At 37.7% G+C, this 17330-nt stretch overlaps 1 long non-coding RNA gene across 1 annotated transcript; it reads left to right on the top strand.

Annotated features, from left to right (window-relative positions):
• The first annotated feature begins 815 nt into the window (after positions 1-815).
• On the top strand, positions 816-8119 carry LOC134379271 (uncharacterized). The gene is made up of 4 exons (XR_010023714.1): positions 816-895; positions 986-1083; positions 5608-5751; positions 7602-8119. It is a non-coding gene; the product is annotated as an uncharacterized LOC134379271 (long non-coding RNA).
• The last annotated feature ends 9211 nt before the right edge of the window (positions 8120-17330 follow it).

The following is a 17330-nucleotide window of genomic DNA, read 5'->3' as shown; positions in this document are numbered from 1 at the left end:
AAATGCATCAGTGCTGTAAAGATCATTGGTTAACCATGCAAGATGTTTCATCTTATTTTCAATGTTCATAATTTGAATGACTCAATAAATCAGAAAAGGAAGCCAGAACTTCAACATCTTAGATGTTCACTATTAATTCCTCAAAACTTTCCCCTTTTGTACTGCTTTCTTTTTATTTTTATAGTTTGAAGAATGAGAAAACCCTTCAAGAAATTTAGCTATTACAAGTCAAACTGAGTTAAAAGAGAAAAAGAAATCAGGAGCAAGAGAGAGAAAAATCTAACAATGATACCACTTCATTTTTATCATGGTGATTTAGTCGAGAACAAAAATGAAATACTGTGCTCTCTAAGTGCACATAGCATTTATATGTACAAGAATGAGTTCAATTTGGCTTTGTCTACGAATGTCCATGAATGAACTTTTAGATTAAAAACAGAAACATATGCAACATACATTACTACTGATAGAAAATAAGATTAAAGTGCAGAACACAGTTAATGTAGTAAGCACGTAATAGTCCACAAATTACTTACAAGGACAAGTTAAGCCTTATCAAGGCTTCTGTGGTCTGCTTCTATGTGAGATATCGTTGTCACTGTATGGACTTTTTTGCCCTTCTGCTAAATGCTCCATGACTTTTTTGGCAAGACTGAATGTAAGTTATTCTTATCAAATATCAGAACTGTCATAATTATGATTTTTTGGAGCATCTAAATTAATTACAACTTCAAGCAATGACGCAGACTAAAATAGCAAAAGCTGCTGGTGATCTGAAACTACTCACAGCGTGTCCCAGCGAGTACTTGGCCAGCAGCACATGGAACTTAAAAAAAGCACATAACCCTTTAGGCCCAGCAGGCAATTAAGGCCTTGGTAGAAATGTCAGCCATAAGTATGAAAAGGCCTTTCAATTGTTTACATACAATTTTCCTCTAATTAGTGAGAACTGATTTTAATTTTTCCCCCTTTTTTTCTCAAACAGGACCATATGGGATCAAGTTCAGAGGGCAGCTGCTTCATTAAAGAAAGAAAGGGAGCATGTGAGAGTGAGAGCAAGAGAGAAGAAAGAGACAAAGAAAGGTAAAGTCGTTCTTATCAATCGGAGCCTGTGATTCTTATAGAGAATCATGTGAGTAAATGCCTGTCACCTTAGCAATCTTTAAAGATTTGTAAGGAACTTTGCTAGGGGCTCTGCCAATGATGGAAAATAAGAAAACATTTTCGGAAGCATCTGGAAGTAAAGCATAAAAATAATTGGAATCTGATGTACAGAGTTACTGATGCCTAGGTGGTAAAAGTGAGATGCTCTGCTCTGCCTTTATTTGACTATTGCATTGCTTGTCAAATAACTTTACATAGCCCTGTAAATATGTATTGATTTAAGTAGACTATAGTTAAGAGAATATGTATAAGTTACTTTTGTAAAGCAATTTTGAAGGTATTTGAAAGTATTTTGAGATATTTGAATAGAACTGGCTCTGGAATAATCACAAGTACTATCCAATCTCTAAAATCAATCTGGAGTTAGACCACCTTTGGGCCATGGTCTGGGAAAACTTTCACAGAAGTACATGCATTTCATTTTTTATCCCATGTAATTGATGACAATAATAAAATTTCATTTTGCTGAGATTTTAATTTTACCTCTAGATTTGAGAATATTAACCTTTGGAGGAAAGAACATTCTGTGTCTTTCTGAATACATTAACTCTTTAATAAAATCTTTGGAAGTGTTTCTAGGTCATCCAATTACGAAGAGAGATTTGGATTCGCTTATGCATTTTAAAGTAGAATTAAAAAACACTTTACATTTCAGAGCTGTATTTGTATTTTTTCATTAAAAAATATTAACTTGGAATTTGCACATGGGAATTTCCAAATGAGGTAGCAGGCATATGATATTTCTCTAGCAGCTTTTACACTATGCTAACAATAAGTAAGAAAGATTGACATAAAAGAAAACATAAGCATTTACAGTTTTGTTTGCATTTTTCCTGACATTGTCATTTAAGACAAACTACCTAAACTTTCTTAAATCCAAACATAAGATGCAAGAGCCCAACAGTACTCCCAGACTTCCACATGCGGCTCTATAAATAGAAAGCAGTTTCACAAGCTGAATACAGGTAACTATCCCAAGAAATCCCTCTGAATTTCCTGAATCATTGTATGAATATTGACAAAATAAATAAGCAAAACAAAAGAAGCAAACAACAACAAAAAACAAAACAAAACAAAACGAAGCATAAAAAAAGGAAAAAAAAATAAGCAAACCCAAAACAAAATCCCAAACCAAATCAAAACCCAAACCAAAAAAACATAGGTAGATTAATTCAAAATTTACATGGAAAAGCTTCTGTTAGCTAATAGAGTTCCTTCCTGTTCTAATAGGATAGAACAAAGAATTCAATTAATTCAGTTGTCAGGGCAGAAATGCGAGCTCTCAAAAATCTGAGTATGTACAGATTTTGTTAAGAAAAAGTCATGGCTCTCTCTTCCTACCTTCTCATATCTTCAGACTGAGCCACGTGAAGTGCGAAAGCACCACAGAAGAGCCCAATCTGGAAGTGGGGCAGAGTGAGGCTGGACTTGCAAAATTTATACCCCAAAGGATTCCCAGTGTTTTCCAATACAACAGGCTCCGATGCCACCCCCAATCTTGTGTAACCTCAGGAGGGGTTGCCAACTGATTTGTGAAGCCCAGGCCTCCTGGCTCAGGCATCCCCTTTTCTCAAGCTCTTAGAAGAGGTTCCTGCCTTCTGTCACCTGCCTTCTGTCTTGATTCTAGCATCAGCCACTTCTAGGTGGGAGATGTATTCCCTCAATTCTGAAGCTGTCAATCAAATTAGTCTTGACTTCCCTATCTCTACCACATAAGTGAAATCAGAATCATAGTGTTATTCAGTACTAGAGTCTTGGGCCACCCTATCATTTTACAAAGGACTGTAACAATTGCTTCCTTTTAACTAGTCTCTGTGATTTAGCCCAGATTCCTCCAATGTAAGTCCATGCTACATGCCAGAAAGACTTTCCTAAAGTGAAATATCTTCTATTTTTTAAATTTCTTTTTCTATTTTAAATCTTCTGTGGCTTCTCATTACCTATATTGATAGGAGCAATTCCAGACATAGCACGTAATCCAAAAATCTCATAAAATATTAGATGTACTAGACTTGATAGACTTGCCATTTCTTAAACACCTCCTGAAGAAGGGCTACTGGAGTGGAGATCTTTCACTAGAACCACTGTAACCCACTTTTGCAAGTGTAGATGGAGCTGAAAGACTGCCAACCAGTACAAGAAGAGCCTGACTCTGGGATGAAGGGACAAAAGAGACAAAAGAAGGAAAGAACCATGAGAATGAAGAGGAAAAAAGGCAGGATTTCTCTGCCAATTCTGTGCAGATGTCCTCATTGGTGCCCAACACTGGGGGCAGGAGGCCTGAGGTAGAATGGCCAGTCCCCAGGGCTCGCCTCCTGGGCACACAGTCTCTACAGATATTTGGACCCCATATTCAGAAGGGCCCCCCACTTGGCTTCATGCTCTGCTGTCACTATCTTGAAATTCTAACTAATTTTAGTTTTGAGCACATGTTTTATAAATGAAGTCTTGTGAGACAATTGAGCATGAGCATGTGAGCAGAAAGATGCTCAATGCACATGTCCACTGTTCCTTGCCAACCCAGAGCTAGAATTGCTGTGGCCTTACAACCATGGGAGTTCAGTGAGACTCAAGTGAGTACCAATAAACACGTCATGTCTATACCTGAGATGTGCAGTATGTGTCAGCCCCTGAGTAAGCCAGGCGCTGACAGCCCCAAGAGGCCACACATTCCCATAGAACCAGAACATGTTTTAAATGCAGAAAGCAATGATGTTCTAAGAAACCCAGTGACCAAAGAACATTCTTATATCCTTTCTTACTTGTGTTACTCCCTTGAATTAGCCAACCACTTATGGGAAAACGATGACATAGAAAAAAGTTAAAGATAGGGAAACCTATGGGTCCTTTTAGTCTTTCCTTACCCATTGCTAAGCTGAAGGTAGAGAGTTTTGGTAAGAATATGTTCATATCCACAAGAGAAATAAAAACAGCATGAGAGTTGTGTGGGTTAATTTGTACAGCACTTCCACTGCTCTGGTAAGAATAAAATACATGTACAAGCTATGCAATACAAATTGTGTATTTTGGTGGTTCTGTATACCAATTAAATGCTCTCATATTTGCATTTAAAACTGGCATTGTACCATACAAAGATGAATGGCAAAATTCATGTTAATAATTTAAAATTTGAACTTTACTTAGAGCAATTCTGAATCACAAATGAACACTGTGGCACTAGAGTGAGGTCAGAGAAGAAAGGAAAAAGTTTTGTGTTTTAGTACCAATAACAGCACTTTTTTCTGCTTTTTGAACAAGGGATCCCACATTTTCATTCTACACTGGACCACGCGAATTATGCAGTGGTCCCTGCCACTTTTTTACCTCCAATTCCCATTTTGGATTCCATAGTTGGATTGGGTTTACTACTTGCCCCAATTAAAAGACTACTTGATAGATTCTTCTCTCCCCTGTGGCTTGACAAATGAGTACAGGGCCATTTGAGGTATGCACTAAATGTTCCTTTTCTTTCGTGATTGCAATACAGTCAGAATCGTGACTAGGGAGAGCTGAAAGAGTGGTTCAACCCTAGGAGAAATTCTCCTAATTTATCATCTTCTCAACAATTTTTAAAGGCAATATAGTTACATGGAAGTTGTTAGGACCATGGGGAAAAGTTGCCTGAGGACTGCCTATGAAACACTCAATTGAAGTATCAATGCTCAGAGGGTGAGATATGTGCATGCAGGGCACTGTTTTGGGGGCAGAGACACCAGCGCCCTAAAATAGTGACTTGTGTGGAGTAAACACACCGAAGAACACTTGAGGAAGAAATCCTGAGCTTGCCACAATTATGGCAGATATAACTATGAAAATACTGCTTTCCCCACTTTGCTATCTTCTGATTTATTTTCAGTGACAGCAAAAATAAAGGAAAAGAAAAGTAGGTAAAACAACAGTTATACAGGTATAATGATAAGAGAATAAAAAGTATCCTCTCTTTTTAAATCGAACATTTTTTGTTTTGGTAAGAACCATGAGTGATTGGATGTGTAAGCTGTGGATTTGGGCAGGATTGTTCTGCTTGATGGGTGGCGGTGTGGGGGGGAGACTGAGCTGCTGCAGTAGAGAAGGAGAAAAGAAGAGACTCCCAAACCAGTTCATAGTGACACTGGAAAAATGTCAAAGTGGCTATTTCAATGGTGGTTGCTGGTGTTAACATAAAATGCTCTCTTTGACTCAAAATGTGCAGTTTCTCACTAATGTTTTAGTGGGAGTCAATTGGGGTATGTGAGGAAGGTGGGGGCTGGGGGCAGAGATTGAAATGGAAGGAGGGAGTGGGTGGATTGGAAGGACACTCCAAGAAGAGGATTAGGGAATAGCTGACACCAGCTTGAGTTATACTGACTTTAAAAGATTGTCTTTAGCATTTAAGAGATTAGAAAAATGAGCTCATTTCCCATTTGATAGTCTCGTTCTTTTTAACAACATTTGGCCTTTCAGGTTGACTTCCTTCTGGGCACGGATCAGTTTTTCTCATTCTCTGGTTCCTCTCCAAAAGAAAGAACTAACTCCAGTGTCTCCAATTTAACCATCTTGCATTTTGGGCAGCAAGTGGACACCTTGGAAAGACGATAAAAGAGAAATGTAAGTAGAGATACGTGGCAAAGGCAGAGAGTATTTTCATCATAAGAGGAAAGCCTGTTTCCCTGGCCACCCTTAATGGCCTGTTTCCTCCACTCTAAGTATAGAACACCAGGGCTTTCCTCACACCTGGCCCTGACGCTGCCAGCTCCAAAGGACTGAGTCTCTGCTCCAATTTACGTTCTACGTTTAAATGATATGTCTCAGCCATTCATTCACTAGATTGTCATTTTTATCCTTAAAAATTGTGCTAATGACATATTGCTAATGTAAAATATTTGCTGTGTCTTCTAAGTTACCGGGTGTAAGCTGAAATTTCCATCACTATAATAACAATAAGTGGAAAAAAAAAATGTTTTCTTGTGCTGGCTGCCTTTGTGCTTTGAATCCTGACACAGAGTATCACATATGTGAGAGCCTCATTTTCTGGACTGAGCAGCCACTAGCGGTCAAGTTCCTTATGGAGATGAATCACTTTGATTCTCCAAATGGAAACCATAGGCAATTGCTCACAATACCTGCCTTATGTTGATTCATGGAATAGTGACCTTCAAGCCTCAGGGGCCTCACCTGACCCTGTGTCATGAAGAAATCAGTTGTGGTTTATGATCACGTGTGATTCTCCTCTGTGCCTCCAGCTTTCCCTTTCTGGTCAATCCATCACATGCGGACAAAGTCAGCTTTCCACAACACAAATTATATTGTGTTATTTCCTGCTCAGACACCTTCCAAGACTCCCCATGGATTTCAGAAGAATCCAAACCCCTTGGCACAGCATTCAAGGACCTTTACAAATCAGAACTCAATCTCCCTTTCTGGTACTTTCTCTCCCTGCCCTACCCCTCACCTGCTTATTCCTGCTCTTTTTAAAAATACGTTGTGTAATACTCCAGCAATTCTACCTAGCAGTTACCCACAGGATTAGGGACATTCATTCACTTATTCATTTAACACTGGACATTAAGCCTTCCTTCTTTATTCTTATACTAATGGAAGGAGAAGAGGTTGGTTAAATACTACCCATTTAGCCAAATGTCGTTTATCTAATTCTCATCAGAATCATTTGGGACATTCAATAAAAATGCAGGTTTTTTAACACCACCTCAGACCTAAATCAGAATCTTTGGGAATGAGATAGGAGTCTCTGAAGGTTAAGTGAATTACTCATGTCTATCTCGTATATCCTAGAGTTTGAACAATCCATGTAATAGATATTAAAAACAACAGCATTTGCCTTTTTAACAATAACCCTTTTAATTCAGTAATCTCTATGCCACCCAAACATTAGTATCCTGCTGTCTGCTGTGTACTGTATCTTGCATAGGGCATACATTAGCTACAATAAACATAGTTATCCAGGGTTTATTATTGATTGAACAAGAAAGGAAAGATGAAACATTTCTACAAATACTCCAAAAGATAAAGGAAATGTGCCAGAATGCTGACATTTTGCTGGGGTTCAGTGACCAGAGTTGGGAATGTTTGATCTTGGAAGCATTGAAGGAAATAAACTGTTCTGAGGAGGAAAAAAAAAAAAAAATCATTCCAACTTTGGAAATGCACAAAGGCAAAGCATGTGAAAGATTTATGAACCCTAATCAAGTTAGGAGTCCATCTTAGTACACGGTGGGAAAAAGGAGAGGTTAGATTAGATATGGGGAAGAAGGCAAGCCTCAACAAGTGCAGAGATTAGAAACATGCAATTGGAGGTTTTTGATGGAGCATTTATTCCATAATTATTTATTAGATTTGACGTGAGAAGCAATACAGTTCCAAGAAATATGAAGTTATCCCATAATCACAATTGATGTTCACTCAACAAATATTTATCAGATGCCTTGTACATGTTCTAGGAGCAAGAACTCAGCAGTGAACGAGCAGTCAGAAGAAGCCTCTGCCCTCATGAAGACAGGCAGTAAACATTAAGACTGACTCCCAACATCCCTTCCACCCTTTCTCTACTAAACAGCAGCAATACGATGTGAAGAATTTTCCTCTGCTCAAGGGGTTGAGCCAACCTAGCTAAGGGGAACCCTATTATCTCTCGACAATAGTTTCTTTAGGAAAGGGGCTTAAGACCTAATTCTGGGTAATTCCACAAGTGGAAATGTTTGCTGGAGGCCAATAAAGATACAGGATACCAATTTCTCTTTCCTGTTGGACAAGAAGGAGAAAGAAGCATATGGCCTCAATTTCTGACACCAGGGTAGCATCTTGGGATGAAACCAACACTGTTGAAGAAAAAGAGATATGCAAATAACCTGCTGATTCTACCATCCCAGAAACCTGCACTACCTCTGGTCTTCTTTTTCTTTTTTCTTTCTTTTTTAACTTTCTTACATTGAGTTCAATCTTGTGTTTTTCTTACATAAACTAATTCATTTCTTTACTGTTTAAGCTTGAATAGTTTTATATACAGCCAAGTACATCTTAACTCATATATACGCATAAAAAATTTACATATCCTTTGATTCTTAACACCTTTGTTCAGGAGGAATATTCCTGTTCATAAAAACAGAAAGGAAAAAACCCTGAAAGTGAGGAAAATGCCAGAAAGTTTTTGCCAAAGTCTAAGCATGAGGCTTTGGGATTTTGACATGTACAGTATAGAAGCAAGCTAAGAGCTTCTGCACATCTTCTATAAGCCAAACACTCTGCTAAGCACCTCACAGATTATCTAATTTTAACTTTTATAACAACTCTATGAGTTCAATATTATTATCCTTATTTTACATTTAGTAAACGGACTCTCAGAAAGTTTAAGGAATTCACCCCAGGCCACAATATTCTGCAATAGGTATTTGAACTCAGATTTTCGGTCAGCAAATTCTATGCTCATTCCACTATACCATAAATTACCTTTTGTGAGAAAGAATTTCCTGTGAGTGAGGTTTTATAGGGAAATAATTGTCAGGATTGGTAATGTGAGAATTTAAGTAAGACAACATCAGAAGAGAATGTATGAGTTTTTGTGGCTGGAGTAATAGTGTGGTAATGGTGAAAGCAAAGAGACATTGAAAAATAAAGCTCCAATAGAGGGAAACTAAATGGTATTCACAGAAATTTCAAAGGCAGAGTTAAAGTGAATATTTGGGAATTATTAGCATATTGCACAGATATCACAAATGAATCTTTGGGGAAGCCCAGTGAAGAATATGACAATAGGAGGAGCAAGCAAAAGAAGGAATAAAAGATATGAGAATACTGTCTCGGCTATAAGCAAAATCATATGCTAGGTGCCTAGAAGAAGGGTTTAGAAAGAATATAATGAAAGCCTGTCAAAATGAAAAACGGACTAATTCATCATTGCCTTTTGGACTCTCACATTCAAGACCTAGAGTGGTAATGTAGTTGAAACAGGTTTATCATCCTGTCCATCTGAGCAAAGAAATATCTGGGAACATCACCCAAAATTTGGGAGGTTGGCAGAGATTGTAACTGCAATTCTCTTGCATTCCCAATACAGTAAATTTGTGTTGTTGGGGTTGGGGGGGGGGAGAAATCATGTAAGTGAACTTATTTGGTGCCAGTTTTGGTGTAGATTCTACTGAGAACTTCACATGCAATTTTTGATCCATTTTGTTGCATGGATCTCAGAGTAAAGGTTCACCATAAAATCTGTGGAGAGGTGACCATGTGGAGTTATTGTGTTAGCTTCTGTTTTACAATTAAAGAAGAGAAGCTCAGAGGGATTAAGTAAATAGCCATAGGTTATGTCACTTGAGGGAGTAAAATTAAGATTGGAATATAGGTTTGTATAACTCCAAAGCCCTGTATTTATCCACTTCTTGCAGATCTTTCACCAAAACTTTATTTTAAATGGTTCTTCCATGAGAAACAAATATAAAGATTCAGAGGCAATAAGTAATGCCAGATATTTACTCAAAAGATCGACTTCATTTAGCTCAGTTGCTATACTCTTTACCGTACTTTCTAATCAATGTCAAAGAGAGATTGGTGGTCTTGGGTTGAGTTGATGAGATAGAGTTGGTTGTTTGGGAAGGCCAAAGTAGATAGAATGTGGCTGGCAGAATCAGAGCAAAAGGATCTGGAGAGAAAGAGAATGCCAGAGATCTACAGAGGAGCTCCCTTAAATCTTTGGCTGAACACTATACATAATCATATTTTAGAGAAAAATCCCTGAATATGGAAAAAGAACCACTGGGAAAAAAAATATCTGGAAAAATTTCCCCTGAACTCACACAGGGCAGGGAGTAGGTTGTGTTCTCAGCAAGAATTCAAAGACCTAATACATGGAACATAGAATCCTTGGAAGGTATTGTTTCAGTAGTGAAGATAAATTATCCCTAGATTAGAAGCTATTCTGAACCAACCCTAGCAAAGCTTAAAAGCAAATCTTAATAATGATTTCTAAAAATTTATCTACCTGCCAGAACAAAGACTGAAATTGTTTAAAGAAATACAAAAAAAAAAATTTAGCACCCCAAAATGTAAAATTCACAATATTTGGCATCCAATCAAAACTTACCACACAGGCAAAGAAGCAGGATAATACAATGCATAATGAGGAGAAAGATCAATCAATACAAACAGACCCAGCAATGATAATGATGATAGAAATAGCACATAAGAATATTAAAACAGCTGCTACAAAATTAAAGGAACAGACTATAAGCAGCTGAGGGACAATGTTCAGTGGAATAACATACACGTAATTTGAGTCCAACTACAATACTGCAGAACTAAATCCATTTAATAAATCACTATATGCTGTGTATAGCTTCAACATAAAGTACAATGAATATGCAAATACTGATCACTTACCATATGTCAAATACCATAATGATTCATGTAATAAATGAGGAGCCAACTACCTATTGTTCCTGATCTAAAGGATTTCACGTTCTGGTCAGGGAGAAAAGGCAAGTAGGTTTGCCTATTCATTTGGTTCAAGGCATACAGAGAATAAAGTATAAGAGCCAGTCTCAGAGAAATGCTTTGTGGAAGAGGGGACACTTCAGCTGGGTATTTGAGAATGAGTGGAAGAAATCTAAACCGTAATTATAAGGCACAGAAAACATATTCTAGATGTAAGAAATGATTAAGAATGAAGGCAAGGATGCAAGAGAATGAGGAGTGTGTTTTCAGAATAGCGAGTGCTGTAGTGCTTTTCATCAGTCAGGGAACAAGACACAGCAGTTCAGAATGTCCAAAAGGGAGGTGGGGGTTGCACAATCCTCTTACCTGTTTATTAATTCCCCGTACTGCTCACCATTTCTGTCACCTTGGAATGTTTTTTTAGGAAATTCAGGGAAAAAAAATCAGAAATGCAGTCTGAATGTTGTACTGGTGGCTGTATTTGTTTGCTAGACTGCTGTTACGAACTATCATAGCTGGGTAACTTAACCAACAGAAATTTATTGCCTCATAGTTCTGGAGGCTAGAAGTCCAAGATCTAGATTTTGACAGGATTGGTTCCTTCACAAGAAAGCTGGGAGGGAGAATCTGTTCTGTGCCTCGCTCCTAGCTTCTGGTGTTTGCTGGCAATCTTTGGCATTTGTTGGCTGGTGGAGGCATTGCGCCAATCTCTGCCCTCATCTTACATGGCATTCTCCCTGTGTATGTGTCTGTGTTCAAAGTTCACCTTTTTATAGGGACACCAGTCATATTGGATTAGGGGCCCACCCTATTCCAGTATGACCTCATTGTAATTTGACTGATTTTATCTACAATGACCCCATTTCCAAATAAGGTCACATTCTGAGGGACTGAGGTTTAGGACTTCAACATACAAATTTTAGAGGGGATACAATTCAACCCAAAACAGTGGGGAACTACTGAGACTTTTTAATAGGGGAGGATCTTGATCGGAATTGCCTTTTAGGAAGAATAATCTGGCAACAGTGCATGAATCAGCCTGTGAAGGTCTCCAACCACATCCTCCCCACTTTGTTCTCTATCGAAACACACACAGACTCTGTCACCAAGCCGTGTCCTTGGTCCACCATACCCTCTCTTCCCTCTCTGATCTTGCTTAGGCTGTCCCCACTCCTGGGATTTCTCTATGCCACTTTTGGCTAATTCCTACTCTTCCTTCAATGCTTATGGCCTCAAATGTCTTAATCACATTCATAATACACAGGATTATGCCTACCACATTTTATAAACCTTCCCTAAACATGCTACTCCACTTCTGAAAGGTGGAGTTCACAACTCCTGTCATAACTGTATGTTGTAAAAAAATTTAACATACGTGTGTTATAGCATGTATTATACTTACTTATAATTTGTGTGCCTACTTTTTTCTCCCTGAAAACAGAAATACTCAAGGTTGAACACAGTGTCTAACTCATCTCAGATCTGTTGCAAGTGGGTTGGTGTGTGGCACCTATTAAATAAAGAGACTAGAGGTGAGGATGCAGCTAATTTTCCCAGTATGTTAAGGCTTATTCTTAGAAAAATTAGTGTGTATTAGCAAAAGTAGCATTGACTTAGTGTGTGCTGTATTCCTGGCGCTGTTCTAAGTGTTTCATATGTATTATTCATTTAATCTTCACAAAAATCCTGTGAGTTGGATACTACTGTAATCCAGTTTTATAGATGATGAATCTGAGGCACAGAGAGACTCAGTAACTTGTCCAGGGTTACATAGCAAGTGAGTGGCAAACTGCCTCTCAAAGACATGTGTTCTCTCAGAGAACATTTCCAGCTCTGCCACTAATTAGCTACGTGATTCTGGCCAAGTTATTTAACTGCTCCGTACTTTTTCTTCAGTTCTAAAGTAGGGATAGTGATACACCCATCCTCATAGAATTAATACATGTAAAGCATTTAAACAATGCTCAGAGCTGAGGAAGCCCATCTCACACACACACACACACATGCACACAGACACTGAATAATTGAGAATTTATTGTACTCTATGAAGCTAATTGAAGCCATACTGCCTCCTGGTGATGATTAATAGCGTCTGGCTTCTGAAGAAGGGTGGCATTGGCAGATTTTTTTTTTTCTTCTTTTTTTTGCCTTTTTATGAAGGATGGGACTGAGCTGTCACTTTCTATGAAAATAAAAAAGAGGAGGTCAGAGGTGTTTTTGATAGCAACACAAAGGACCTTTATATGGCTTTTAAAAGGATTGCAGTGTTAGCGGTCTGAGAACCTGGGCATCCATTGGCTTACAGCAGTCATCTTAACCTCCCCTCCCTCCTCATAAGGGGGAAATGGAAAGGCACTGGAGAAGAAGGAAAAAAATTTAGAAAATATTTCGGAACCTAGGACCTTGAAAGGAAATTAAAAAATCTGAATTCTGCACAATAAGAAAATCCTGTTCACTGAGCCTGTTGAACAGTTATCAACAATTCTTTAGAAAACTCTAGCAGTTTACATGTGGAGCCAGTTGCTTTCTAATTGCTACAGCAGGCTACCACTGGGAAGAACAAAGGAAATATTTAGCACATCGTAAATTTTTCTGCAGCCCTGTGGAGTGGCTGGAGTTCAGATTACACGTTTATAACTAGCATTTGAGAGCAATTTCTACTTTACTTTGAGAAAGTTGTTGGGGAAGCTGTTCCACACCGTTCCTCCTAAGATTCTAGAGAACTATAGTCCAAGTGTTCAAATTTAACAATCCAGTTCAGTTGCACTGGGATACAGTGAAGCTTGGAAAGATGTAACAATGAAATCGATTTCCCTTTCTAAACTTTGCTTTTCAGTGGGAAGTAGATTTCTCAGTGAATGGAAAAGTGTACCTCAGATACACTGACGGGGTGTTCCAGCAGCTCTCCAGCTCTGGGCAGTGGTTCTTTCTGAGGACCAAGACTGAGACAGTCAGAATAGTCAGGACCTAAAAATGGGTTCATTTCACACCGCCAAAGAGAGGCATGCAAGAGACGCAGTAAACATGTTTCATGTCACCAAGGGTGGAATGAAGAAGCTGCACCCCCATAGCTAGAGAAGAAATCACCACAGCTCAGTATTGACAACAAGAAACCACTTGGAGATAAAAAGTCAGAGTTCAGCTAAGATGGATCTTGAAGCTGTTATAGTTACCTTACAGCTGAGGCATGTGTGGGTTTGCAGTGCCTGATTTATGTTTGCCTTTGGAGAAGATGGTTCAATTCTCTATGAATTTTGATAGGCACATTTTCTTAGCAAGTACAAATACCTTGTCAAATAATTGGCTAATAGTGTTTTATTTACGAGTTGTGTCTGGCTTTAGGTCCTTGTGGCTGAAGGACCACCTTATAAGGACTACCTTGTAAGTCTTTACTCAGACGACTGACAAAATATGGAAGGCTATTTCCCCCTATGATAGTAAATTGATGTCCTACCTCAGCACATGGTAAAAAAGGCTGAGATACAGATCCTTCCAATATATTATGCATGTTTTGCTAGACTTGTTGCCAAATTTCCCATCCCTCCCCACCCAAGAAAAAAGAATTGATAGTCTTCTCACTACCCTGCCCAAACTTGAAATTGTATATTACCTATACGTGGAGAAATTTTCCGAAGTAAAAAAGGAAAAAAATATATATATAACAAATCTAGGTGGATTTCCTACTTATTTGATACTAGTTCTAAGATGAAAATTTCTAGATTTGAACTATGGAACAAATGTTGTCTACGTCTTTCAGGATGAACATAAACCATAACCTCATTATCTTCTCTCTGCACCCAAATTTAGTACTGCAGATTCATTTTAGTGTTAGAGCAAAACATAAAAGAGGGTTGGATATGGAATTGGTCCTACTTTAAGTTTTGGCTTTGCTGTATAAATAGATAACCTGACTAAATTGAATAAGGCAGCTATGTAGTTATTACATTTGTTAATTTAATATTTACAGTTTCTCTTCCAATATCTTTCATTATTATGCCCAACTACTGGTTATTTCACATGACTGAATTTCTCAATTAAATCACATATTTAACCTGTATCTTAGTAGGAAGAATTAATCTTTTTGGTTAGACAGCATATTTTCTAAACATAATCTGGTTAGGTAGAAACTATTTTTTTTTTAAATCAAGCATGATTAAAAAGTGTCAAAGGCAAATTAAAAATGATTTTATATACCTTTAAAATATTATCTTCAGCATCAATCAGGTGTGCACCTGAACTGCAAGAATGCATGTTGTAAATTTCTAGACTCTAGGCAATGACTTGCTTATTTCCAGCAATGCTTGATACAAACAAAATCCAATGCAACTGCTCCCTTGGATTTCATTTTGATGGGATTTACTGCGCTCATAGATATTAATAATATTGGTCTACAATAACCAGATGTCTATGGAAATTTTATTGAATAATTGATTAATTAGTCTTCTTAACCACACGTTCTTACAGACATTTAGTAACTTAAAGAAATTCAAGTACTTAATAAACAAGCATGACATAAGAACAACCCCTCATAAACATAATTCTAACAGAGAATCTTTTATTATTGTGAAGCTTATAAAACTGAAGGTCTCATGTTTTAAGAAGATAAAAAAGGAATTCTTTCTCTGCTGTGGAATAAATGGACTATCTCACCCATGAATAATGATTAACGTTTTTTCACTCAGAGAAAAGGCTCTTAGCAGTTCACACCTGCAGCATTCATGAATTACAGGCCCCATTCCCTTGAAAGAAACTTAATAATCACTATTCACAGGTGAAGTGTGCTTCAGTTGGATATAAAAAGTTGAGATAAAACCAGTCTGCTTTGTTTCTAGTGCTGTTATTTTCCCAGCATTCCATCCCCTCCAGTCACTGCAAAAATACTTGAGCAGCTTTAAAGTTATCCAAAGGTGGTGTTGTAAATACCTTTTCTTTTCAGCTTAGCTCTGTGTTTATCAGAGATTCAAAGGTGGTTTTAAAGGTCAGAAAAACAAGCTGCCTGAAAACTTGGATTCAAACCCAAGTAATAAGGTCGGCATTTTTACAGTTGCACTCTTCGGCCATTCATCTTCATTCTGAGGCCAAACCTGCCAAGTCTGGCCATATAAAAGTACAAAATGTAAGTTTAAATGTAAACTTGAGTATAAATTTAAATATACACATACGTAAATAAAAATGTGCATATAAGTCTATTCTTCCAATTTGGCAGGAAGTGTTTTGGTTATTTTCATTGCTGTTTTAATTCTAGGAAGATGTTTATAGCATCTTTTTTCTATTTAGAAGACACAATGATGTCCCACCTGCCATGTATGGCTTGTTCACGTTTTCTTGGCCCACACAGTATTTTAAAAAATATTTAGCCCTAATTTAAAAACTAGGAGATATTACATTTTCAAAAAATTCTAAATTTCTCACCTATTTGAGAAGTCTTAAGCTCTAGCAACAAACACGCCACCTATGTTCACCTCATAGTAAAACTGACTGGAGCTGAGCATTGGCTGCTCCCTGTAGACCCGACTTCTGTTCTTTTTTCAGAGCTACATAGTTCATTTATTGTTTCCTGCCTGAACCCCGAGTGTGCGATCCTAGAATAACCAAGTTATCATTCTTTCATCAGCCCTCATCTCTTCATCCGGCTGCGTTTCACCAGCCAGACCTACCATAGCTCTTTCAGAGTCTGCCCTTATGAGTAGTTAGGCCCTTAGGTGGAAAATGTAGTTTAGATGCACATTCTTTCAGTCCTTGGCTTTTAGGCAAGCATTATATGAAACACTGGTGATGTAAAGATGATAAGGGAATTCTACCTTCAAGAAGATTACAGTTCATTCAGAAACAAAGGCATATGCATTAAACACATAAATAAAACACATAAATCAAAGTGCAATGATAAAGATATTGGTAATAATTAGAACATTCAGAAGAGGGTCACCTGACCTAGGCGGGATGTGGAAGGTGTGGCATAGTTGAGCGGAAAGAGGGAAATGTTCAGACCTGGGCAGAGAAGCCTTCTCTCCTGGGCCTTAAAGTAGGAGTCAGGGCACCCAAGAGCAGGGTGAGGAGCAGGGGTGGGGTGAGCCAGTAGTTTAGTCTTTTTCTTGTTTTGTCTTGGCTTTATTTATGATAAACTACACTTTGACTTACATAGGGGTGACAATTTTATTAAAGAAAACAAGAGTACTCAATAGGCAGGTATATTTGTATTTAAACTATATATCAGCTATTTCACCAAAATTTTTTTCTCTGTTCTGAATTCAGCATTACATCTAACACTGTGATGCTTTTATGAACATTGCTCAAAAACAAATTTTGCCACAGTGAGCTATGTAATTTCCAAATACATACTCATCTCCACTTCAGAAATAATCCTTAGGTTTCCATCTACGACCAAATCTGGGGATATTTGATAAAGTGTATGAGAAAAAGAAAAAATAAAAACTAAGACTTTAGTAAAGTGGGAACTTACTGTAGACACACACACACACACGAAGAAACCTTATACAGAAATACAATTTGTTAGGAGCTAATGTTATTAGCCACCACTGAGATTCAGCAAAATTGACCCCAGACAGTGAAAAGAAGGGGAAATATTTTTCAACTGTTCAGCAACTGAGTTTTAATTGTTATATCAAACATAATGTTTTGATGAACCCAAATTGTTCACAAGTATTTTAAATCTTAAAATTACAAATCAATCACATTTATAATTAAACAAAGAATGCCTACCAAATAAAAGTAATAAAACATTC

This window comes from Cynocephalus volans, chromosome 5, assembly GCF_027409185.1.
Source record: "Cynocephalus volans isolate mCynVol1 chromosome 5, mCynVol1.pri, whole genome shotgun sequence".
NCBI lineage: Eukaryota > Metazoa > Chordata > Mammalia > Dermoptera > Cynocephalidae > Cynocephalus > Cynocephalus volans.
The sequence above is the reverse complement of the archived record's forward strand: the minus strand, read 5'-3'. Positions and strand labels throughout refer to the sequence as shown.